The following is a 25,370-nucleotide window of genomic DNA, read 5'->3' as shown; positions in this document are numbered from 1 at the left end:
ATAGCTTGGATACCAATTTTCACCCAGAAATGTGAACCTCATTTGTGGAATCTCCCCCAAATCTATCTCATTTAGTGAAAAACAGATTCTAGGTAAAAATCCAGCAAGAACAGACATTCAAGTGGAACAACTCACCTAAAACATGACCCAAAGCTGAATCTTTATGTTCTTATATTCCTGGCAGTTCCAGTTTAGTCTCAGACTAGAAGCAGAAGCAGAAAAATACATAAATATAAGGACTTTTTCTGAATGCATGTATAATGGATAAAACTGGTAAGATAAGGGTATGCTTTTCATTTGAAGAAGAAGCAGGTTATTACAGTGTGATTGAAAAGATTATCCCTCAGCTAATCTATTGTGTTGCCAATATCTGTTATTTGATACCAAAGAAATAAAAAAGACTCAGTACAGCATGGCAAGTAACAGGGAGATAGGTCCTAGATGCTGATATTGCCTCCTAAATCGTAAGAGTTCCTACATTGTTTAAAATATAAATCATACAAAGTGGTCAAAATACAGCTTTAATTCTCAGTCTAATGATTACATTGGTCAATTTCCAAGACCACAGTTAAAGGCCATGAGAATTTTAAAATATTTTCCCACCCATATACATATTGTCCCAAGTTGGTTGTTTTTTTGTTTTGTTTTGTTTTAAAAAAGAAAAAAAAAAAGAGGGAAAAAAAAAAAAAGGAAAAAAAAAAATCAAGCAACCAAGAAAGAAAAAGAACAACGATCATACAGAAATCATAGTGGTGAAAAAAACCATGGAGTTACTGATCTGCAAGTGAGCTTTGAAATTACTAGGAGAATTATGATTTTGATTTAGCAGCCTGCTGAAGTCTCAGAACAGTTTTGGAATGTGGAAGGGGCCATGTATGGTGCCTTAGACTTTTCAGAAGTCTTTATGATGGGTTTGAGGACTTTCAGGTTTTCTTTTCTTTTTTTTTTTTTTTTCTTGTCTTTTTTCCTTTCTGAGTGAAATATTGTTTGTTGAAAATTATTTCAAGAGTTTTGCCCTCGCTTTCCTTCGCAGAGCCACAACAGAGTACTGTTAGCATCTAGCTCTGCATATGCCTAGAAAACCATTCATTTCGAAACATTTTCAAAACCAGGACCTTGACTTGTAATAATTTACTAAAAGTTCTGATACGTGCATTTTTTCTTAACATGTACTTGAAATTTCAAAATACCCCCAAATCTCTGCAAGCCTCCTCTCAAGAGAGTAACTTTCCAGGGAATCACAGTGTTCTGATAAAGAAGCAGCATGACAAATACTTAGTGTGATGAAAAAGCTGAAAAATATCAAAATAAAAGTACGAATACGAATTTACGAGCTGTATCAGTCATAATTAACCAGTCAGGAGAAATGTCAGTGTATACAGATCAGCTACGTGAAAAGTACTGAATATTTTAGCAATTCTTTAGGAAGGTACTGAACTTTTCTTGCAATTAATTATTCATCCATAAAACTTTCCTTTCCTTATTTCCTCCTCAAATTATTGCAGAACTTTCCTCTCCTTGGTGAGATCAGGATTATAATCACATGCATGTATACAGCACACAGACAAAAACACATACCCATAAAAAAAGCTGCAACAGATACCACCCCCAACTTTCCCCAGTTGTACATTTGATGCTTGCTGGTGCCATTAAGCAAACACAAAACAACAGCAAGCGCATTCTGTTGAAATGTTTAGCTAAATGGAACCAAAACAGTCACAGTTCACAATTTCATAAATACATTAATTAGAAGTGTCTCCAAATAGCATGTGATTTTGAATTATTAACATAAAACACTGCATTATAAATGACTGCAAATTGCATTCCTTAGTGCTCTCCATGCTTAATTTATTATGCCGTAGGAAAATTTGCAAATTACTTCACTGTTTTATATTTAATGGATAGTTTTATATGTATATTGTTTCATTAAGATAAAATTAAACCACAGTGTACATATTATATGCCTTTCCAGTGACATAAATGTCACTAGAGACCCTCAGACTTTGTCAGGAGGGGAGCGCGCTTCTGTCACTTCCTAGATCTAATAAAGAAGTAAAGAGCAGGTTCAAGTTTCTGCCCTTTCCATGCCCATCCATAGCTGCTCCTTCCAGCCAGCCCATTTTGGAGGCTTGTGATGGGCATGCCAGGAAAGTTTCCTGATGCTTGAAAGTACGGACAGGGGCGGTAGCAGAACAGCCTCCCCTTCAGCTCCCATGCTGCTGTGGCTGGAATACAAAGGACGTTTTCCAAACATTTTTCTGCTGCTAGGACATTGCAGCCACCGTGCCACCTTTGCTCTGGGGGGCAGAAGGAAGGGAGCAAGGCAGGCAAGCCTCCTGCCCCCAGCCCCATGAGCAAAGGCAGCTTGAAAGCCACTTCAACATCCCAGGAAGGGAAGAAAAGGCTGGCAGGAGCTGGTGTACTACACTGCCAAGGTTCTTGCTGTTGTGTCTTCCTGCAGTGGGGAAAGGATGGAAATAAAGCATATTAGAAAATCCTGACAAAGACAGGTGGGGCAGATGTCTGGAGAAACAATGGGTGAAGAAGGGCAGAGAATGTTGTATGTGTGAGGAAAATCCATTAAAAATGTAACCATAAAAGACATTCTTCTTTGACAACTTCTTTGCATGTTGTCTGCTCTTAGCCATTTGTCTTCTCTATTTGTAAATTCCTCAGAAGAGGAATTGCCTCTAGCCATGTGCTTGTAGAACGCATGTTACAGTGGGGACTCAACTTCCCTGAAAACCCGGAATGCAAATAGAGCGTAAATAATAGATATTATTTATGATACATAAATAAATAACATTGGGCCATGAAGAGGCATTCTAGACGTGTTTAAATAGGCTGTCCAATCCCCTATTTTTAAGAATTAATAATAAGCTTTGGTGGATGAGACAGACTAAATGTTCCTTCCAACTGACTTTCAGAACTTTGTATACAATAGGAAAGGTACCGGTTACCTTCTGCACAAATTCCACATAGTTTTCAGATATGTTTCCTTTTAATAAAAATATAGCACAATAAAATATTGCAGGAAGGGTAGGAGGTGGAGAGACAGCATATTGGGAAAAGCTATAAATTCTGCTTTAAGTTAAAAGTGTATTAATGAAATTGAAGTTACAAGAAAATGCATGCTGGAGAGAGAGAGAGAGACAGCCCTCTGAGCTATTCTTTTCAAGCAATAAAGATGAGACTCTGTCAGAAATTGAGGTGTCAAAACTGGAAGTGCTGGAACAAATTCACAAATTAAAGAGCAACAAGTCACCATGACCAGATGGCATACATCTGAGAGCTCTGAAGGAACTTAAGAATTAAGTGGTTGAGCTGCTAACAGAAAAATATGCAGCCTTTCATTAAGCTGCTACCATGCCAGAGGACAGGAGGTAACAAATACCTCGTCTCAAAAAATCTGGAAGGTGTGTTCCTGCGAGCTTGATTAGGGCTGTGGATTGCTTTTCTCTTCTAATCATCCTGGCTTCAGAGAGAAGTTCAGCACATCCAGCAAAAAGAGCTAGCCTCAGCCCATCAGGAGCCCCTGGCGAAGGTGAGCGTGATGATTTTGCTGACTCAGCATACACTGATGACCATTAACCTGCCGATGACTGGGGGGCCTTGCAAGGGCTGACTTCAGTGATAATTAAGAACCACCTGCCCTAATTACCCCCTGCCTTCTTAAATGCGGGTTACTTTCCACAAGTGCCTATGCCTTGCAATGTTTCCAGGGCAGGTTAACTCTTTCCTTGGCATGCTTATGAATGGCATGACAGGACAAAGCTATTGTCTTAATAGCCGAGGAATTTCCTCCTGGTCTTAACCCCTACTTGAATTTCCTTATCATCCAGATAAGAGTATTTTTGTTGTAGCATACAGTGGAGAAGTCATCTCTACCTGTGAAGGTTTCTACCAGTCACTGGCACTATTAAAAGTATATGCCTTGCTTCTAAATTGAACATGGGCTTTCACACTCAACCACTGGTTCTTGTGGCATTACTGTGGTTAATGAAAGCCTTCAGGAAACAAGTTATCACTTTGAAGATTACAAATAGATTTCAAACTATCAAAACAAGAGCCGTGGGAGAACAGTTTAGCCATCCCACCAAACATCCTGAGATGTTTTTAAAGCAAACAAAATAAAAGGGGTCCTTCCTTCTTCCACAGCAGAATCATCCCATGCCTCATGAAAGCCTTAACTTGTGAGGACTAGAGACTCTCCTGCCATTTCAAAATATCCAGAAACGTACTGGAGAACTGCTATCTGGGATGTAACAGGAGAGGCTGGGAAATACCCACTTGAGAATAACCACCCACCTGAAGCTTCAGACATATATTTGCAACATAAAAGATTAAGACTCAAGTCACTGAATCAAGTGACTAACACCTCAAGCTTTCATTCGGGGTGAAAGAGACTCTCCTCCTAGTTTGGATGAGAAGTTTTATCCTTGTTGAAAATAAAACATAAACACCTGCAGGAGGTTTGGGGTTTGAAAAATTATTTTCTCCCACCAATTAAATAATCTGTAAGAGAAAACTCCCTGGCATAATACTCTTGCTTTCATAGGGGCTTCATAGCATCCTGAAGTGATTTTCTTGCAGCAGAGGATAGCCGCAAAGCAGATGCTGGGAACACCCGATATAGACTCATGGTCTGGGGCCAGCTCCTACTTTGCCAGTATTGTTCAGTCTAGCAGTCAGAGTGGAGATGCAATGCTTTCAGATACCTTGCAGAATGCAGGAGCATGCTGTGTATTTTTTTTTTTTCTGTGAAGTGGGTGATATAGAGAGTGAACCCTTTTCTTCTACAGATGCATCAGAGAAGTGATGGTTGTGTCAATCATAGTAACAACTTTGGGGCTGTGAATGCTTTCCAACCCTGGATCACCTTTCTAGCTAGAGCTGACAGACACACCAAGCAGGAGGGGGACTGCCGCTGCCTTCTGAGAACTGCTGATAAACCTGTTTTCTCCATTCCATGTCTATACACTTCACATTTTAAAGGAAAATATGAGTTTCCTCAGGAAAATTAAGAGAAAGAGAGATAGAGCTAGAGAGTGTTTTAAACTTTTGCTTCCTTTCCTGATGTTCTTAATGCACACATATGTAGGCAAGCATCAAGGGCATGAGCAGAAGTCAGGATCCAAGCAGGATTGCTACGCCAGTAACAGGCTGGGTGGGATGGAGCAGACCATCATCTTTCTGTTTGCTTACCCTGATGGACCTGATGGAAAAGGCAGCCTATTTTGGCTGAGGTCTCAACAGTCCTGATTTTAGCAAAGGGTCATTTCTACCTTATCCTGCTTCAGTTTCCACCATTAGAACCATAAGCTGCAGTATCCAGGTTCTCCGGGTGGCCAAAGTCATTTAGTCTTCTTCTGGAATGGGGAGTCTTAGGTTTGGGTCACGATGGAAAACCCCATCGTGAGTGACTTCCATATTTTCAAAATCTGCTGGAGGAACCACAAACAGATGTTCTTGCAGAAATGTGGAAAACAGGATATGTGTGGGAGTCCTCACTGGGAAGAATGGTGGCAGTCTTGCAGATTAAGTAATGGACACAGGATTCACACTCAGCAGAAATCAACAGCTTAAAAATATCTAATCTTCTCAACATATTCTCTATGCATTCTTTTCATGGCAGTCACTTCCTTATCCTAAATCAGGCAGTAAATATGGACAAATTAACAACTTACTCTAGTGACTTTTAACCTAGAAATACAAGCAGCTTTTATGTTTTATCACAATGAATTCCACCCATAATTATGAAAGCGCAAGTTTTCCCATACTTGACTCAAATTAAGTCCTATGTTGTTTAGAGACAGCCAACATTTTTGCAGTCTCTAGGCTACAGTAGTGCAGCCTGTTCTTCATGAAGCTATCAATGGAAAATAAATAGAAAAGAATGAGAAAATAGATGTCCATCTTTTAAACATTCTGCAGTGATCCCTGGCTGCTTTCAAATGGAGCTATGCTTCCAAAGACTGCTTGCTTCCTCCATGGTCTGGCATGACTTAGCAGAAGCACCTGTTTTCTTTATGTCCCATTGTAAACATTGCATTCTGCAGGGTTCATGCAGTTTGAGGCACTCTCCAGGCAACCAAGCTGAAGTAGCTTCAGGGATTTTCAGCTACAGGCCTTCTGAACCAAGACCACATCCTCTGCAAGGCCTGGTAGAGTCAGAAAGCCCCCTGATATCACTTTCCCTAACACCTACAACCAGCATTTGGACACAGAGACCTGGACACAGGCTGTGGGCCCAAGGCTCTAAACCAGACTTACTCCACACTCACCTTCCTTCTGCATCCAGATGAAATATTTCAACTGGAAGTTAGATGCGTGCTGGGTCAGCCTGAAGCACTGGTCTAACCAACACATGGGACTTCCATAGCAGGTGGACCAGCTTGTTTCTGGTTGCTGTTTTGCAGCACTTAAGGGAAAGGTCATTAACTTTTTCTGGATGTGATTTTTTTCATTTTGTTGAAGTCTCAAGTCCTGGAGCTCTGCTCAAGACCTGGAATCTGATGTCTTTGTCCATTTTCTCCCTGACAAGTCTCAGAGATACTAAAAATCAAAAGAAGACTCTAAGGAGCAAATAAAGCCTCTTTAATGTACTGTTTCACTTCTGTGTTAACTCACAGAACCTCTTTGCTCTCTCTGCCTGGTCCCAGTCAGATCTTGCATAAAAGGAAAAAAATGCACTTAAAAGTGCTGTTTTCTTTCCACTTCCCCCTGCGCTTCAAATCATTAGTCTTTCTGCATTTCTCTTTTATTCCCAGCCTGGCTTGTGCCGAATCAGATTATAATATATTAAACCTCCAAGAAACACAAAGCTCTCCAAAGTGCTCTTTGGGGTCTTGGTACATGTGTTCTCCAGCTCTCTCCTGCAGTAATTACTGCCATCTCAGGGTCAGCTCCTGTGTGCAGGTCCCGCTCAGACATGCTCAGCCTCACCTCCAGATCACTGCAAAATGAATTCAGGATGGGCTTGGCCTGTGCATCACTGCTGCTCCTGTGTGCAGGGGCCGGGGAATTGCTTTGCCTGAAAGTAAAGTTCACATGTTCTTCTGAGTTCACAAGGAAACTCTGCCATTAGCCTGGACCTTACCATGAAGATGAGGAAGGTTATACAGGGCAATTACCACCAGAAAGAACAGCTTCATCCTAAGGCAATGCGAAGCATTGAAGACAAGGCTACTACCAATGACATTAATATCAGCTCGAAAGCATACAGAAGTAATTCACAGTGAGGGGTTATTCTGAGTGTGGTTTGACTCTACTCAGCGGTTATTAGAGAGAAGAAATGCTGTTCTCCCATAGTAGTGCTTCCAGCTTTCTTTGAGAGGGACGTGAGGGGCTTCAGCAGGGACTCAAGAGTGCACAGAGCCCTGATCTGCAGTGGCCAGGGCTGCTAAATCTCCTGGGGGATCTGCAAGTGTCAGGGAGGTCAAGTAGAAGAGTCATGGTCCACAGCCTTAGGTGAGCCCTGCAGCTGGAAGCAGTGGGGGAACTCTTCTGACCACTGACCACCATACGTCTTGGGATACAAGAGTGGTTATGAACTTATAGGAGGTAAGTTCTGCATAAAAAAAAATAAAATAAAATAAAATAAAATAAAGAGAAGGATGGGGAAGGGAAGAACAACCTGAACACCTGACATTCAAAGAAACAGCAGTGTGCATGAAGCCACACTAACAGCATTATTCTGGCTTCTGCAGTGGCAGAACACACCAAAATCCTTGGTATCAATATTGGCAGTGTGGTTGTTAGTCAGGCCCTCCTCTCAGAATGAGTAAGTGAGGAAAGAAAAACGTTGGTCTCTAAGCTCCCACCACTGTCCTTTTCTTTTGGAGAAGTTGGATCCATGCTTCTTCCGTGGACTCAGTGATAGCAGTGCAGAACTAGGAGGAGTATGCTTCTACTACAGCTTTGTTAAGAAACCTGAACTCCTTCCTGAAGTGCTAGTCTCCTTCTGGTCCTGGTCTCCACTGAAATGAAGCCTGCTCGTTGTTATGGTGTTTTAATAACATAGAAAAATGAGTCTATGATGGAAAGAGGGAAGGTTAAAGTTCCTTCCTACTCTCGCCCCAAGCAGGAAATGAAGAGATACCTCCCAAACTGAAAGCCTGGTTATCTAGTCTGCTGCAATGAATACCATGCCAATAAAGAAGCTTTTTTTTTTTTTCTATTTAAAGAAGTAATATAATAAAATGTTGGTTCATTTCATTATAATAGCTAAGAAGGATTTGCTGGTTTCACAACATAAATTTAGATTAATTTTTTAGATTTGACAACGTTATAAAAATTATATTGATTCTGAAATTATAATTTTAGATTGGTTCTGTCATTTTAGCCTATTAGCAGTCTTTAAATGAAGTGATCCTACGTTACAATCAATCTTATCTTCCATTATGCACTTCCTGGTGCTAAAATGCAAGATCGATTCTAATTAACTACATGGGTTCAGTCATTTGGGTGGTTTGTTAGGAAAAAAAAGTTACTACCCTAGTATCACTAAACAATTTGTTATACATTTATGTACAGAAATGATATCAAAAATGAATGTAATTCCTTTGGTAAAAACAATACAGTTGCAGATGTCTACAATATTAGGATGGCAACATCAATGCTATTGCTTTAACCAGTAAAGAACATGAAATGTTCCCAGGGTCCACCTGAGCTTTGAAAAGGAAAGCGAGGTCAGCAAAAAATACTGCCTCTGCAGCACGGGCTATAAATCTGTGTGTCCATCGAAAGTGACTGGGAGCCATTCTGAGAATACCATTTCCAATGTGCAGCTGTGGACTAAGAGAAGAGGTTTAACACTGCTTAAGAAGCCATCATGGTGAAAACAATGATATAAGTGGGTGATGTGATCTAAATATGAATCAGCTCAAGCGTTTATTCATTCCTGCACTTTCCAGCTTTATCTTGCACTGATGTACTGCTGACAGACGCCTTGATACAAACCGTGCCCTGCATCAATGTCAAACTCTGTAGACCACTGGCCTTTGAATGAGCTACAGAAAGTGGCGTAGGTGCAAGCTGTAGGGGAGGACCAACGTGTTGTGCTCCTGAGTGAACCTGGAGGTCTGGTGAGCAGACTGTGAGAAAGGAAGCTGGGAATGTCTGCACCCTGATTTTAAAACAGAGACAGCAAAGTCAGATAAAACCTGGAGGGAAATGTATGTTGCTTGTGATTTTATTCCTTAGTATCCTTAAATCGTTCTTTTAAGTCAAACAAACACTCTTACCTCAAGTACCAATCTGTTACTTTTCTCTTTGGCTATGCTTGTGCCCAGACTCTTTTCTAACGTATGTTGATTTTCCCTACAGCAGCTTTAAAGAAATAGAGCATAATACACTATACACTCTCACTGTTAATTCAGCTCATCTATCTATTACAGTCAGTGCAATGTAGAAACGATCTGCAGTTCAAGGGACACTATGCTTGCTTTTCCAGTCACTGCTAATGCATTCTTCCATGTGGAGTAACATGTAGCAGAATGAGTCAAGAGTAAGAAATGCCAGCCTGGCATCCTGCTGCAGAGACTTTCTTGACCTCCCTCCCTTCATACACCCTCACAAATGCTTTGTTCCTATCCTCTTAATGACATCGCCTCATTAAGAAGCCAAATTATTGGAGGGAAAAAAAAAAAAAAAAAAAAAAAAAAGTAGCAGTAGTTTTAAAATCCTTCACTTATTCTTATTTCATTGTTGCTTTCCTGTAAGATTGAAACCTTGTACATTCAATGGAAAAAAAAAAGACCAGAAAGTAACTGTGAGCCCCTGTGCCTGTCCCTATTGAGCTACTGATCAATGAAGACAGCCTCTGCCCATAGCTGGCCACCTGAAGCTCCCTGAGGAAAAAGGAGGTTGCCAAGGGGGAGAGAAGTCCTGCAGAGACAGAAAGGGAAAAATGGATGATAAAAAACTAATGAAGGCTGCGCTTCCCTGTAGGCCCTCAAGTATTTTTGCTAGTCGCCATGAGGCATGGCAATGATTCTTAGGAAAGGGAAAGTTGAGAACCACAGTTCTTGACGGGCTCCTTTTATTTCTCCCCTGAATGTATGTTGGTCTCGAAGATGTTCTGGCCCAAAAGCATGACTTCTGATTGCCTGCAATGCCACTCCAGAAAACACCCCGTTTGCTGGTAGGAACTTTTCTATGGGAATCTCCTTTTCAAACTGCTGGTTTGTCAGTGACTGAACAACTCTTTTGTGTGGGTAAGTCTTGATTTCACTGTTACTGCTATTGCACTCATGTTGCATGGTCATTAATTATTTGCTGTCTTGCAAAAAAAGCCCTCGGGAACCTGATTCTCTACCACCTCACACCTCATGCAATCATTTACATCAGTGCAGAGTGAGTGCAAAACACTGCAAGCAGAGACCTTTGACTTAGGTCGCATTTCACTGCCCTCTTCCACCAGACCAACTAGTGGAGAATTAGACTGAAAAGCTTCAGAGGAGGGCTGAGGGTATGTTCACACTCCACTCTTGTTTGCACAGGGACAGCTTTGGTTCACCTTCTTTCCTTTGACTCAAGGATGCTTTCTGACCAACCAGCTGGTAAGAAAATCTCATCATGAGCTGCCACAAATGGGTGGAAGAGATACCCTCCTTTTGCAGGGTGGCAGGAGGCTCCTGGGGAGCCACCAGGGTGTGCCAGGTTCCCCTCCATGCCAAATTTCCTCCCAACAGAGCAAGGCCCAGCCCAAGGGCACCCCTTGCTTTGCCAGCTGGATTTCTAGGCACAAGGATGACGTATTAAGGTGGGCATCACTAGCAAGGCTGTAGATGGGGAAAGGCCAGGTTGTAGGGCACCTGGAAGAGGAGATGGCTGAGGATGACATGAAAGGAGACCACACTGTGTTGCCAATGTCACCTGGGAAACAAAGGGTGTGGGAGCAGGGTGAGGCAAGGGATAGAGCAAAAGAGAGGAGATGACATTTGTGTGGAAAACTGCTTTTGTCTTTCCCATTTCACAGGCAGTATGTCTATTAAACGTGGCTTTTGCTGCCAAAGGACTTGTCATATTACATTAGGTTTAGCAACTTCTGCTGTGGCAAAGTGTGCAGCGTCTCCCTTCACATAAAGAAAATATTTTCACAAGTCTGTTCAACCTGCTAACTGTGATTACAGACAGTTGGCCCCTGACATGACATTTTTTGCTCCAGCTTCCAAGTAAGAGCCTCACAGCACTGCCCAGCCAGCTACCTGAAGAGCACATATGTGTGTGGAGACCTTAAACAAGTTTCTGCTAATGACTCCATTTTGTACCCTCCCTTTTAGTAGGTCTTTAGCAGCTTGATAGAAAAGATGTTACGGTGAAGTACTGAAAAAAAAAAAAAAAAAAGAGTATGTACAAGCTAAGACTTAATGTTGCCAAATCTCTCATTTTCCTGCTTACCTTGAAATGTATATTTTAATATATCTGATTTCCTCTGCAAGTGCTTTTTGCACACATATTTCTACACTGCTCAGCAATATGAATCATAACTGCAAATGACCAGAGAAAAAAGAGATAAAAGTGCCACTGTACACCTCCACTCACACCCAGAAGGAAAAGACCAGAGGGTGAGAAATCACATCAAAATTAGGAGTGTGCAATGGGGAAAAGAGTGACAATGATAGACACAAGAAAGAGGTTGATCTGCTTGAGTCCTTACATCAAGGAGTCCAAAAGAAGTTTGCCCAGAGGAAATTTTGTCATGAAATAAAAATAAAATAAAATAATTTAGAAAAAAAAAAAAAATGAACAAAGCACAAACTTCCCTCTTTTCTGTAAGATGCACTGATCATGGTCGTGGCATTTTCTGGAAACATCTGCCAAAAGACCAACTTCTCCATCGCTGCATCCAGTAGATGCTGCAAGCTGCTGCAAGGCCTACGCACCCATTTTCCTGACATTTGGGAAGAACGGAAGGATAATAAAGGCTTTGTCAGGACAAGACAATATCATCTGGCAAGTAGTTGGTTATTAATGGTGTTATGTGTGTGAGTGTGTGTGGAGGGGGGGAGTTGCTTTAAATTGGATTTATTTTAAATATTTTGTATGAGTTGCAATCATTTTAAAATGTGTTAAATTGCCTGGCTCTTGGCCTTCAAGTTCCTTTCCTGCACAATGCAGTTGTAGGGCCTGAATTCTTACATGACTTGGCCTATGCCGCTCTACTTTTTGGCAGGTCACTTTGCTCTATTCTTTTCCAAACAGAAATTAAGCTTTGGCCGAGGGAAAAGCAGAGCAGAATGCAGCCTGCTGCAACAGCTTGCAGTGAGTTGGAAAGAACTCCATGTTATAGATGAGAGCTGAGCAAATACCCTTTTATTATTTTTTTTTGTTGTTAATTTCACTATCTTATTTTTAAACTTGTGTGTGCATCTGCCAGTAGCACTGTATCTTATTACAATATTACTATTAAGCAGGTGGATATGTATCATGAGCAGAGAGAGTTTAGCTCCATTTGGTTAAGGGTATGCTCTTCAGTGATTAAGTTTCTTTCATTGGTTTAGGAATTTAACTAATTCTGTGGTGTCAGTCTAACAGTCTCTCACAGTTTTCTCTTCTGTCATGTCAGAAAACTATTTACAAAAAGGCCAAGGGTTTTACAAAAAGACCTTGTAACATTTAACGGTGGGCTCTCATAATTTTGTTTGCTGGAGTTGTACCCACTGGATAATAAAATAACCCGTCCCCAGGAAGGATGCATGAGAGCTTCTGCTTTCCTGATTTTTACCTTCTTATTTAAAAATAATAAAATAAAATAAAATAAAATAAAATAAAATAAAATAAAATAAAATAAAATAAAATAAAATAAAATAAAATAAAATAAAATAAACAAATTCTTCTCTGCTTGTACTGAGATCAGCTGAAGTTAAGCACCTGATGCTGATGGTTAAGCAGCAGGAGGTGGGTGTCAGTATCCACTGATGGACAGCTAGCACTCCTGAATGAAATCATTTTCCTTCCCTCATCTCTACCCACAGTTCAACCTAAAGAAATCTCAGACTATCCTTCTCTGATGCCAAGATCCTTTCCTGGAGATTTCTAGTGTGCTGCAGTAAGAACCATTTCCCAAGACCCTCCTTAAGTCTCCAGGGATTTTTCATGGTCCAGTCCTGGTTAAATTAAAAAGCATATTCAAGGGGGATGACTAATCCCCTGCCTGAATGTGACATGCCTTTTAGAAAGTTTGTGATCTGGTACACTAACTCTCTGATTTGTTTGGCCATGTGAAAACCTTTTAAGCTGGCTCTAGAAATTCACCCCTGAAGCCTCTTCTGAGGCTTGTATTTTTTATTTTTCTCCCATTTCCTCAAATCTTTCCCTTGTTTCTAAAAAGCGCCATAGTCCGTTCCTGAGCCCTCAAATCCAATTACCAAACAATGTACAAATATATGGCTGAGCGTGGTCTATGGGAACAGCTGCAAAATTGCTAATATTAGGTCTAATTTAGCTACAATAAATTAGCAAGTGTGTGGAAGCAAAATGATGACAGCATAATTATAACAAAAGTCGATGTGTTGAAGTATATGGATGACATACATACTAATTTTAGCGAAAAAACGCACCAAATGAAATGCATGCAATGAACAGACGGGACTAATAGCTCAGACACATATACTTAATGTGACCAGTCAGTGTAAAAACAAAAAGATAGATGAAGCTGTTCAGAATCTAGTGCTAACAAGCAGTGTAGTCTGAAACCATTAACTGTCAGGGGTAATAACACTCAAAGTACTGAAGTGCAGTAAAACAGCAGCACTTTTCTCGGGATGATGTGCTGATGTACAAGCACACACCTGTGAAGAGGGTACTAAATCTATCCTTGCGTTTATTACTATGGAGGGAGGAAAAACAACACTAATAATGTAAAGTATAAACGAAAATAGCAGACAGCAGAGAGTGACATTTGCATGGTCCCAGTCAGCTTGTTAGCTGAAGTGGGTTTTAATTAGCTATTTTCCAGCAAGCAAACGAGCAAATTAGTGGCAGCCATAAACAAGCAGAGACAATCAGGCCCAAAGAAAAAAAAAAAAAAAAGATCGGACCTTTTTCTGTGTGTTTTCCTTTTGGAAACACAATGCCTTCATGCTTCAGCTAAATATTTCTATTAACCAGAAGAATGCAGCAAAGTGAAGACCTTGGCAACGGAGCAAGTTCCCAAAGTGGTTCCAAACATGATGTTAACAGCACCGCAAGAGCAGCAGGGACAAAAAACCCTGCTCTGACCAAACCTGCATCCTGCCTCAAGGGCTAACCAGAGCCCCAGTGCACCCAGCATATGCTATGTGCCATCCTGTGGACAAAGTCTGCCTGCCCATCCCCTGCTCTTGGGATCGCGTGGACTCAGCACCCTCCCTCAACCCCACTCAGCATGTAGCATGGCAGGAGCTTTGATTACCAAAGTACTAATGGCTGCAAAATCAAACCTGCCCTGCCATTACAGTAACATGAACATGGGATGAGGATCCATCAGAGTCTTGTCAAGCAAGGCCCAAGGCTAAATCTTGGGCTTAATCTATGTTGGGCTTAAAAAACTGTAGCACTTCTGCTACTGAACTGATTATATTAGTAATCAGCTGTAATGAAAAACATGGCAAGTTCATCCCTTAAATCAGTCATGTTTCCCTTCCCTCTGATTTAAGAAACGTTGATGTTGCAAGGATAAGAAACCTAATACAGAGGATAGATTATTGACACTGTTAGGTTTTATATCTGATGGATTTATGTAAGATCAGCATAAAACACAGGTGTGCAGAGCCAGGGAGCAACAAACACCAAACTCTAGTAGGTAGGCAGGAGGGTTCAGTGGTTAGAGCACTAACGTAGACCTTGAGGAAGAGAAAGTTGAGCTCATGTTTCTCTCCATCAGAGACTTCTCCCATCACCATGGGCAACACACCCAGCCTGTCTGGGAATAATAGCAATCCTGCCTCTGAAGTTTGCTGTGAAACATTCATTAAATACTGTGTAGGGCTCAGATATTGTGGAGAAGGGGCTAATTAGTTGGAAGGAAGGGAAAATGCCTAATAAAAATTAATCTTATTTATGCATCACTATTGGTACACGTGGCACTAGAGAAAGACATTGCAGTCGACTTTCAGTTGGTATAAATTATCAGAGAGCTGCAGGAGAGACTCTCTTGCATCCCTGTCCTTGTCTTGTGCCAAGGGTATTACAGTCTAATTAATACAGATAACATAAGTGCAGACGCCTACCTGTTGGGCGCAGTTGGAATGCTAACACAAGCGAAAGGCTTGGGGAAGGCTCTTGAAGAAGGCTTACTTTTTATTTTGTTCATTTGTTTAGCATTGTTTTGACGGTCACAGGAAACCCTGGCAATGAGAAGAGCCCAAGAGGCAATCAGTAATGGGGCAGAAAATGCAATGAGCCAAAAAATGAATTAACTTGAGCAGGCCAGGCACAGGCACAAGGGGCTGATGCTGTTAGCAAGTTTATAACCCCCGCCCCTCTACTGAATTTGGGAAAGGAGAAGGAGGTGTGATTGAACTCGGGAACCCTTCCTGAGGTGCACGGGGAGCCCCCTGCCTCACAAAGCAGCAGCACATTCAGCTGCAGGCAGGTAGCCTGGATCAACTCTTGCCTGAAGCTAGTGCCTACCCTTCGAGTTTCCTACCATTGCTACTACTGCCATGGAGGAGGGAACAGCCCGGAGACAGACAGCGTGAAGCAGACCCCAGCCATGCCCAGGAAGCGGCACAAGCAACCAGCGGTCGCCCGTCAGGCAAGAGTTCCCAGCCAGGAAGGCTGCGCCAGCAACAGCAGGAGTGGGCTTTGTGCACCAAAATGAGTCTTCTCTGGCTGATCCTCTCATTCCCTTGCCTCTTCCGAGTTTCTTTTGGGCCTCTGTTTATTTTTTTTTTCCTTTGACAGCTTTCAGTTTTTCTTATTAGCAAACGTACATGCTTTGAATTAGGATTCGTATTTTTGTTCTGAGTCATGGGTTGATATTGTTTTCAGCTTATACAAAGCCATAAGTACTTTCACCACATTCGAACTGTTTACACATTTTTTTACAATGAAGTTGTTTCCCTGTCTCTGACAGCTGTATGCGAACACCAGAGGGAAAAAATAGGCAATTGCTCTTGCAGGCACACATGTATGGTAACTATCTAGCATTCACACGAGGCAGCAAGAGGTAACCATCACCCAGATTGTCACGTTAGCCATCATGTTAGCCATTAGAATCGAAGATAATGATTCCTAGTTTAGAGAGCTGCTTGACTGAATCGCAGAAAAACACAACTGCCCCCAAGTGTGTGCTAGGATGATTTTCAATGCATGCGGCAGTACTGCAACACTCAATCCTGTACAGCCCATAGGCTTTGTCCTGAGGGAGACAACTCCAGAAAAAAATAATAATAATAAAAAAAAGTTGTTTAGTGGAATTCAGGAAGGGAAACTTTGAGGATAAAAAAAAATAAATCTAATTCCATGTCATTTTAATTCTCTTCTTGCGTGGACAGTTCAATGCCAAATAAAAGCACGGGAAAGCCACAAAGCACACACACACTCCAGCACCGCTTCTTTCTCCCTGGGTCATGCCCGATGTTATTTCACCATGGCCAGGGGACTTTGAGGGAAGTGGAAGCAGAAGGGAAAGAAGAAAGGTGATCTTTTAAAAAAACAGAACTGTTCAAAATTCAGAGCAAAGGAGTCGATTCATAGCTTTATCAGCATACAGCAAATGGAAAAGCGAGATATTCCTCTTCAAAGAATAAAGTCCCCAAATGGATAAAGGTTAAGATAAAGGGGCAGAGTTTCTGCCTGGCCCCATCCAGCTCACAGCAGCTCTGACATCAGCTGCATTTTTGTTTTATTTATTTATTATTTTTTTTCTGTGAAGTATCACTGAGCATAAGAAAGTCATGACCAACTGCCTGAGCATCCCAATGGAAAAGAGGAAGAGGTCTAATCCAAACCCTGACACTTTATATCCACAACTGTAAATCTTTGGCTCAGCTCCTGACAGCCTCAAAAGTTAAATGGACAGCAGTGTCCATTTCTTATGCCAACACTGCTCTTTGCTTTTAGTGAAGCTGCACAGTTGTAATTGAGAGCCTGGTAAGGATCCCTTTTTTCTGAATGATGTTACCATCTTCCTTGCTGGAACTCTTTTAGCCTTGTAATAGCTCTTTTTAAGGGATGGTCTGATCTACTTTCCAAAATCTTCTGCAGAAAACAAATTGCATTCATAGCACAGCAGTGAAGTTGAAATCTGAGCAATATCTCACTCACCTCAGGACACAGACAGACAATTCCTCCATGCAGGAGAACGGGGGACAGCTTTCAGCAAAGACCTCAACTGATCAGAGACAAGACGCCTGCAGAAGCCCAGGGAGATGGGGCCAAGAAGATTCAAAGAGCTGGGCATCCAGCCCCACACAAGTCCAATTTGTCTGAAGGCAGGGGCTGGATAACCCCTGCCTGAGCACTGAAGCAATATTATACCTAAAACCTGTCCTCTCCGGCTTTTGTGCCTAAACCATCCCATACAGAGAATAAATGTAAAGCAGTGCTCTGCTCACAGGTAACACCCCCTAAAAATATATATATATAAATAAAAATAAATAAAATAAATGGCATTGTTGGTCTCTGAGGTCTTGTCTAAATACAGCAATGAGAACCTTGAGTTTTCATGACAGCAACAGAGTCACTGCACCACACAGCATCGATGCCCACAGCAAAACTGTTCTTTCCCTCTCTTTCCCTGCCTCTCATAATCCTTTATGTGCCATCCTCCTTCATACCTTAAGGTTAGAGCATTGTCATTTGCCATGAATGTGTATTAGACAACAGGCTCTCAGGAATTAATGAGAGGGCCTAGCAAAGGCAGAGGAAGGTAACGTAGCAGTCGTGGCAGAACTGGAAGCTACATAGTGCCTTCTCTATGACTGGTTCTTGGAGACATAGATCTACTTTCCATCCTCACTGATTTCAGAAAGAGCTTCAAGAAGGTAACTCCTGTGACGTGACTTTCTTTCTCCATATTGCTATAAGAGAACATTGGTGGACAGCAACAAATTAAACCATATTCACACTAAAATCCACAGAGGGAAAGACACACCATAACTTTGATGGCTCTTTGCTGGAACACTGTTGTCCAAAAGGCCAAGCCATCATCTCTCTGGTGTCTGCCACATCAGCAAAGAAATAGCTATACCATTTTGGAATATACAGCCCCTTTATTAAGGGCTGTTCTGTACACTATTTGTAATATTTTAAACACAGTCAATATTTTGTGGTTAATTTCCCCTATAACTAGATGTGTTTCTGTTGGAACTGAACTGTGGCCAGGCTGATTGGCTGGAAATGAAAGCAGCTGGCTTTCTACTTTGCTTATAGTTGGGAAGACTTAACCCAGTCACACATTTCCATAGGACATAGACCAGGCTGAACAAGTATCTCTCCTTTCCCTTCCTGGTAGCTCCCCTTCCGAGAAAAAAGGGGAAAAGAGCCAAACTTCTGAACACAAATGTTTGCCACTGGGTAATGGAGAGAAACCAAGTATCTCTTCCTTTATCTTCTTCTTTCTGCCTGTTTTCCCTCTTGAACAGAAAAAGAGTCATTTCAGGCATCTTTCAGGAAAGTGGGGAACATGCCACAGGCTGCTATTTTGCAAATGAATGATGGAGCCCAGATATGAACTTCAGATCAGATTGTACTTAGAACTACTCTCTCCATATGTGATTATTGGTAGCAGTGGGAATATGAGAAATTCATAGGCTGAGACACAATGAGCTCCCTCAAAGACTCAGCATTCTTCTGTAATTTAAATAGATTAAGGGTGTAATGCCCCCAGGATATAATCTCACAAGTATATTTTCCTGGCACTTCATACTTAGCCAAGAAGTGCTTCCCAGAGGTGTCTTTTTTCCTCCCAGTATATCCATCCTTCTACATCTAGTTCCTGCAGCAAGCAAGAAGCACTGCAAGAACGAGGCAAAAACAGGAAACGTCTTATTTTGAAGCTGAATGATCCTCTTCAAATCTCAAACGTTGGATGTATGCTGGAGAGAATTCTTACACTCCCTTTAATTATTTAGTCCAGTCAGTTCACTTTTAATGCTTATTTCTATTTCCTTTAAACATTTATCACAGAAAAGTACATTCACAGATTTCTTGGCATCCAGGTATAGCAGTGGTTGTCTTATAAAAGACAGAATAAGCCAAAAGGAAGATAGCTTCTTTTCTAAAGAAACTAATAAAACTAGAAGAATTAATGAAATATAAAGGGGACTTAGACACTTTTTTGCACTGCGAATACAGATCAGATTCCAAAACACTGAATAGTACATGTATACAAACATCATTTTTTACAGATTACAATTAAGAGAAACAACTTCTATTGACTTCATCTGGCTTTGGACTACCCAAATGGATTTCTAGACATATATATCCAAAGCGGAGATTTTGACATAAGCAGAGTCCACCCACAAGAACCAGAAATCTGAAATCTGGAAAAAAAAAAAAAGACATCCTTATAAAAAATTCAATGACTTTTCATGGTGTAAATATTTGTAGTCATTCAGGATTTTGAACCATTTAAAAATGAATTTTCTTGCAAGTTTTTCAGGTGATTTATGTATTCCTTAGGTCTCATCTGCTTTTCTGCCGTGACCTTATTTTTATTCAAATGCAGCATAGAGAAAAGAAGCATTACCTTTTCCTTTGATTTGATTATGCCATTATATACATGTAATAGACTAAAACTCTTGAAAATATGAAATGCAGAAGAAAATCCAGACTACAAAAAGGTATATATAAAGGAATGATAAATTAAAAAAAAAAAAAAATCAGTTGCTAAAACTGCTTTCTTGGTGTTAGCTTCTAAGCAGCAATAGGCAAATAGAAAATATATATATATATTTTAAATTCTTATCTAAAGATAAGAATGCCTAAATGTGTTGGATTTGCAAAGCTGTGTTGGCATCTTGTGAATTCAGGTTTGCATATTGCTATTGCTGTGAATATCAGACAAAAATTTAAGAATAAATCAAGGCATAATATTTTAGAAATTTATTGCTAAATTATAAATTTCTGCTAAATTCATACAGTCTTCTGCAGTAGTAAACATTTCTGTTATGGTATGGTGAAGACGATTAACAAAGGACCCAAAACTAAAACAGACAAGCTGTAAGAATGGTGCTCATACTCTCAGCATATTTTTCTCTAAACTCTTTCCAGATTAGAAAATAAACTGTTTGTCAGGACTTACTGATTTCCAGTTGGAATCAGAAATGATATGAACAGAATTAGTGAGAAACATTGACAATTATCTCCGAGGATAAGGGAATTTTCAAGCTATGTCTAAAAGGCAAGGGATGGTTCCTTGCCTAAAAGGAGAGTGTGAAAACACAGCCACTTGTCTTGAAGGACAGTGTGAAAATTCAGACAAACATCCATGCTGCTCCAAGTTGGTGCAAAACAGATGGACGACATATTCAAGATTTTCTAGTGAAGGGGACAGGACAGAGGAGCTGGAAAAAGAAGCATCATTCTAGAGTGGTGCTACCTGGATTTCCAAGCAGTTTTAAAGGACAGAGGTTGATTCACCTCCCAAGGCAGTGCACCTGGACAAACACAGTTTCCTGGATGTTCACAGTCAATAAGTCCATAACTAGCATGGTAGCAGCATAGTTGTGAGATGGAAATGACAGGCTTTCAGAGTAAAACCTTTCATTGATATTGTATGAACTGGAGCTCAGGTCCTTAGCTGCTGAAAGAAAAGCTGATGAGAGTGGGAGCACTGTTTGAACTGAAACCTCAAGACACCTGGCCTCTTCCAGGAATCCTGAGACCCACAAAGAGTTGTGATGCCATTTTATTTCCTTTTATATTGTTTTGATCTCTCTTCTTTTCTCTTTTTTTTTTTTTTTTTTTTTTTTTTTTTTTTTTTTCCTTTCACTGAACCTGGTTTTGAGACACTCTTCCTGTCTTAGCCTGTGTCTGGAATAATTCTCCACAATTTGCACTCAGAAGTAGGGAAACAAATTTCTTGCCTCTGGTAAGAGACAAATGCTATGCAAAAGCTGTGTGACCCGGAGCACTCAGCCAAAGGCAACACCCAAAGGGGTAACCACAAGAGGGAAAACATCACTAAGGGAGATGGGAACACAGGGGCAAAGGTTACACCAACCTATTTCCCTGTTTAAACAGCTGAAAGAACAACAATTAACATACTTAAGCCAGAAGGGACCTGGATGCTCGTGTGGTCTGACTTTTCACAGGCTAAAGAGAAGCATCCACCAGTTCCTGCCCCAAAAGCCTGCTCTGGAGCAAGAGAAACTTCTAGCACAAGGATGTCCAATTGTCCATATCCCAACCCAGAAGAGTCATTTTCCCAGAGAGCTGGAAACCAGAAAGAAAAAGATTTTTTCGCCTTCTCCAAGCCTCTCTTCTTTGTCCACTTTGCCATGTTTCTTGGGAGCTTATGTAGGAGTCAAAAGGCTTCTCCCAGCTCAAGTCTCCATGTCATTAATGCAACACATTAGCTGGACATCAAAAAAAAAAAAAAAATGCACTCCACTTCCATTTCCAAATTCTTTGTCCTCAACAAGTCATTCTTTCCTCTGCAGCCTCCTACTACCCACTCCTTCTTCCCAAATCCCGACCCCCAAAGCAAAACCTCCTTCCTTTCAACCGACTCCCAGTCTTTTCCAAACCCTCTTCCCACCTCAGGTTCCTGCAAAGGAGCACCTGGGGCTTTACAAACAACTCCCACTGCTCACAACTCACACCTCACCCGATACCCTTCAGGAAAACTGCCCTGTCAGAGCCACTTTGCTTTTCAATCCCGACTTCCTTGCCTGCACATGCACACACAGGAAGGACAGGAACAAACCACATAAGATCTCAAAAGACTGACACAAATGTCTTAACACAAACACTCTTGTGAGACACAATTATTCCCAGGTGACTTCATTTTAAATCAAATATTTTCATCCTTAGAGACTTCTAGAGCATTAATTATGCAATACTGCAAAGTGCCATCCCCATAGTACGGAGGGTTTGGGACCTGGCTGATCACTCCCACCAAAGACACAGAAGGCACACCTAGATTACTTGTGTGGTGCTTCTTCCCCTACTCATTCTTCACATTTTTCTGTAAGAAAAGAGATAACCTGGGAGTTAGCAGGAACTGAGGTTGATCCAGCAGGCTAATAAAACCATGTCTTTGCCATAGATGTCATGTTATATTTTCCGTTGTTAGGAAGGAAAAAGAAACTCTCATCCCACTGTGCTATCAGCTTCAGCAATAGTAAGCTGAGCTTTTCGTTTCAAGAAGAAATGATCTGTGAATCTATTTCATTTGCCTTCAGATTGGATGGGAACCTCTCTCTTCCCCTAGCAAGAGGGAAATGGTCGTTCTGCATTTTTCACCACCTTTATTACTGATGATCTTCTTGCTGGGGGGAAAAAAGGGATACATCCTCCTCTGAAAAATAAATAAATAAATAAATAAAGTGTTGGAAGGAGCTTATCCAGGAATAAAACCTTAATTCCTAGAGTTTCCTTTATCATGACTTTTCTCACATAATGCTTCTTCAGCCGGGTACCTGCCGAGAGTCCCTTCACAGCTGGAACTTGAACCTGTGACCGCTGGGTACAAATGCATGAGCACTACCTGTTGCATTAATGTAGGATTCCTACCAGCTGCCACTTAGCATAGTCCTGACATGCTCTTCCCGGCCTCCTGGCTTGAGGTTAAAGGCTGCTGCAGCCCTGAACAGCAGGAGCCTGTCTTTGCATTGCATGCTTTATTGATCTCAGGATGCACTTAGGAAACACTTTTTTTTTTTTTTTTTAGCATTTACTTTGCAATTGCTTTCACAACCCAACCCAAAGGTGGAGGCTTGCTCCCAGGTCCCTAAAGGAGACAGCATCCTAAAGGACACAGTGCTGAGGGCAGGGGGGCAAACAGCCCCTTTCTGTGCCAGGGATGGTGGGAAGCCCAGGGGTTTCTGTAGCACCAGTGTAGATACTGGGAGGATGAGAAACCAGGAGCAGCCCAACCACTTCGTGGTCACCTCAGAGTCAGCTGAGAAAGCTTTATTAGACTGGGAAGCTACAATAACATTTTTTTTCTCCATTATCAGCCACCTCAGGCTTGCCCTGGTAGATAGCTTCCTCTCTTCTGCCTTTGTAGCTGGACTGCAACCACCACAGATGCATTTTGCCCCATCTGGTTTTCCAAACATCCTAAAAAGAGCTATGATAAATCTTTTGCAAGATACAGAGTTAGTTTGTTCCCCAAACAGTACTTCAGTTTAGATAAATGAAGAAATATTCTGGTAATTATGCCAGCAAAGAGTGGTTGCTTTCAGAGATGGATATTATAAAAAGATCCTGTGAAGCAGCAGGTGAAGGAAGAAGCTGTGCTTGGTTTGTTCTCCCCTCCCCAGCTCTGGAGAGGGTTGCAGCCACCCCATATTCCTCAGGAAAGGCAGCACAGGCTGGGGATCAGCATCTCCCCTTGCCCTTGGCAGAGCCAGTGGTGGTCCAGAGCCTCCCACACCACCACCAGGAGCAGAAGCTCCTGCCTCTTTGAGGGAGCCCCTCTGCAGGTGCCACTTTGCATGTCTGGGCTCCCTCTGTCTTTCTGCTTGAACATTTCCCTCCCTAATTTTACCAAGACAAACAGCGTCGTCTAGAAGCTTCTGAGAACTGAGAACTCACCAGGCTTTCCCTGCGGCTCTTCAACAATGAGATCTTTTCTGTCTGTGCTACCAGGAAACATGGACACCTCCAGCTCCGGGTCCTGATGTACCCCATTTTGTGCCCACAAAGAAGCTGCCAAATGCCACCATGTGTATTTGCACTCACACTTCACATGGGTGCATATAGGAACGGAGAGGAGATGCAAGCCCAGGCTCCAGCAAGCTCCACTTCTAAACAGAGGACTCGCAGCCTTTTCTCTGGGAAAAGCCACAGCATTTGTTAAAAATGCTCCGAAATGCTGGGTTGGCAGATCTGAATGGTGGGATGGCTGAAGTATTTCTGTCAGTTTCCACTGTCTTTGCTGAGACCATCTGTACCAAAGGAGTGAAAAAGGAGGGCACAAGCTGCAGCCCAGCACAGTGTGCAATCATGATCATCTCCCAGAGACAGCGTCACCTTTGGACGAGACGTTTCCCCAAGAAGGCTGTCACTTGCGGCTTGCTGCAGGTGTCAGGTGCCCCAACCACTGCTATTATTGTTATTAGACATTTGCCAAGTGCCAGCGGTGCACCTGGTGTTCATAATCAGCTCAAACAAGCTGCAGGTTTTTAACGGTGGGCCAACTGCATTTCCGCTCGTGAAAATTTGCCTGTTTGCATCTTCAGGCACTGTCTTCTCCAAGGGGAAATGTGCAATATAGTTCTGCTTCCTTCCTCCAGGACTTTCAGTACCTGTTATTTTTTCAGACGCACAACAGCCCAGCTCCTCGCCACAGCGAGCCAGTCTTTTTCATCCATCATCTCTTCAGGATCAGACCACTAATTCACGTACAGGATAAGACAACTGCCAAATTATTATACTACAAAGAGAAGATCTTCAGACACCTGTCATCCTGATGAAAGCAGCACCATCAACTGACCTTTGCCGGTTCAAGGTCGATAATGAGACAAGTCAGGCAGGAAGAGCAGCGTGTGCTGACTCCATTAACGCTGGCTGTGTGCACACTCAGTAGCGCTGCGTCTCCTGTCAATTAGTGTGGGTAAACTAGGGACTGCTGATTGCCAGAGACATGGCATAGCAAGCTGCTGCTACCTTTACTTCTACACCCTGCTGCATTTTAATTAGCTCCGGTCCCCTGACTATTTCTTCAGAGCTTCATTACTGCCGTCTTCAAGAAACTCAAGGCAAGCCTTTTACATCGCACATCGCTAATGAGAAGAAATGCGAGCATCCGCACAATGGAGCTTGGTAACGCTGGACAGTCTGCATGCCTGCCTGAGAGCGTGTGAAGATTTAAGGGCTCCTTACTGTAACACGGCATAAACATCCCTCAGAGATGGCAAAAATTAGAACGAGTCGGAGCCCACAAGGGAAGGTGTTCCCAAAATGACACAAAACACAGCACATGGTCCACGATGTGCACAAGTGAATGTGCATGCCTGCTGAAGGTGTCATTTCAGTAATGAGTACTGCAGACCACCCACATAGGCTACAGCTCGATAGCATGAGGTGCCCCCACAGGACACTGCTCTGCCCCATGCAGACCACCTAGAAGCCGCGCCTAGAGCAGCCATGTGCGTTAGCAGATGAAGGAGTCTGAGCATCACTCAAATCTTTCCCAAGGTTTCAAGTGGCACACCACAGCTTTCCAACTGAAAGCTAGTTTGTGTGGGTTTTGCTGTCTTTTTAGC

The 25,370-nt window shown here is 41.9% G+C and overlaps 1 long non-coding RNA gene across 6 annotated transcripts in view; it reads right to left on the bottom strand.

The window, feature by feature from the left end:
• The window catches only part of LOC113842709 (uncharacterized), a 170,031-nt gene that overhangs the window by 68,622 nt on the left and 76,039 nt on the right, over positions 1 to 25,370 (bottom strand). For 4 of the 6 annotated variants that reach the window (XR_011806878.1, XR_011806877.1, XR_011806880.1 and 1 more), the window contains exon 4: positions 136 to 202. The exons of 1 other annotated variant lie outside the window; for it this stretch is intronic. This is a non-coding gene — a long non-coding RNA (uncharacterized lncRNA). Of the gene's footprint in view, positions 1 to 135; positions 203 to 15,215; positions 15,333 to 25,370 lie in introns of all 6 variants that reach the window. One more of the 6 variants, XR_011806879.1, reaches the window with a different exon arrangement.

The sequence above is a fragment of the Anas platyrhynchos genome, chromosome 2 (genome assembly GCF_047663525.1).
Source record: "Anas platyrhynchos isolate ZD024472 breed Pekin duck chromosome 2, IASCAAS_PekinDuck_T2T, whole genome shotgun sequence".
Classification (NCBI taxonomy): domain Eukaryota; kingdom Metazoa; phylum Chordata; class Aves; order Anseriformes; family Anatidae; genus Anas; species Anas platyrhynchos.
This window is presented reverse-complemented; position numbering and strand designations above follow the sequence as displayed.